The sequence below is a fragment of the Carlito syrichta genome, unplaced genomic scaffold (genome assembly GCF_000164805.1).
Source record: "Carlito syrichta isolate Samal-C Ts95f unplaced genomic scaffold, Tarsius_syrichta-2.0.1 Scaffold153558, whole genome shotgun sequence".
Classification (NCBI taxonomy): domain Eukaryota; kingdom Metazoa; phylum Chordata; class Mammalia; order Primates; family Tarsiidae; genus Carlito; species Carlito syrichta.
In genome coordinates, this window is record NW_007097654.1 from 1 (window position 1) to 1,357 (window position 1,357).

Consider the following 1,357-nt stretch of genomic DNA (forward strand, 5'->3'; position numbering starts at 1 on the left):
TCGAACCCGCGGGCTCAGGCCATCCACTCACCTCAGCCTCCCAAAGCGTGGGATTACAGGTTGAGCTACCGAGCCTGGCTCCTAATTCTCAAAAAGTTTTTTATTTGGGGGATTCACCTCTATTTCACATTTTGCACTAAAGTGAGACGACTGATTTAGAGGAAGGCATGTCACAGACATGGCATTCCCGTGTATCAAATTCATACAAAAGGTGACCTTACGGTGCCCTCCCCGGGGACGCTGCTGTGTCCTCAGCCTCGTCCCTGGTTGCATCCAATCCAAAGCAGGCTGGCAGCTGGAACAGACCCTGACCCTGGAGAGGGAGGTTGTGGCCGCCGGGTCCCCTTTCTCCTAGGCAACGCCTCCCTGGAGGAGCCCAGGACCCATCCCGCCTCTGTGATTCTGCTCCCCCAATCCTCTCCTCCAGGTCTGGGAGAACCTCTACCTGGAGGCTACCTCCGCTCCCTGGTGAGAAAGGTCAGGCGGGTGCCCGCTCGAGGGAAACGGGCAGGCCGAGCAGTGACCAGAGGAGCCACCAGGGGGAGCCTGTGCCCAAGAGGAGGCCTGGCCTCCGAGCCCAGCCGGGCTGCCCAGCAGCTCCCGCCTGGGTGGCTCCCTGTGGATCCGGGAGTCTGGCCCCCCACCCCCGTCTCCTGACTGCCCAGGTCAGTGTGAACCAAGCCCTGGTGCACTTGTGCGATGTGGACGGGCTTCCCGACGGCCACAGGCAACACGGGGCCAGCCTTCCAGTCCTTGGACCCCCCCTCAACGCCCTCCAGTCCCTGCAGCCCACCCCTCCCCTGGACGCTCACAGGCTCAGGCTTTCCCGCCTGTCCGCCAATCCCAGCGTGGGGACCCGCGGGCGCTGGGTACCACCTGGTGCGTCCCCTCCTTCCACTCCCGCCCCAGCGCCCAAGATGGCCCCAGCCGCCACCCCGGGTGGCCAGGTTCTCCCTTCAGATCCTCCTGACGTACTTCCATGAGGCTCAGGTGTGGATCAACCCGTCGGTCTGGCCTCGGAAAGAAAGCCAGGGAATCTCTGAGTGTGAGGCCTAGGCTAGAGGGACCAGTCAGTTCCCACATCCACAATAATAATCAAACCGATGATGAGCCTGGCATTGTGATGCACACTGAGCACACAGAAACACAAGTGACCATGGTCTTTGCCCTCAAGGAACTTGTATGCTACTCTGGGGGATGGACAAATGACTTGGCTATCACAACATACTAAAAGATTGGCTGGGCCGGTGGCTCACACCTGCAATCCCAGCAATTTTTTGTTGTTGTTGTTGAGTTGGAGTCTCACTCTGTCACCCAGACTGGAGTGCAGTGGCCGCTCCCGGCCACTGCAGCCTCA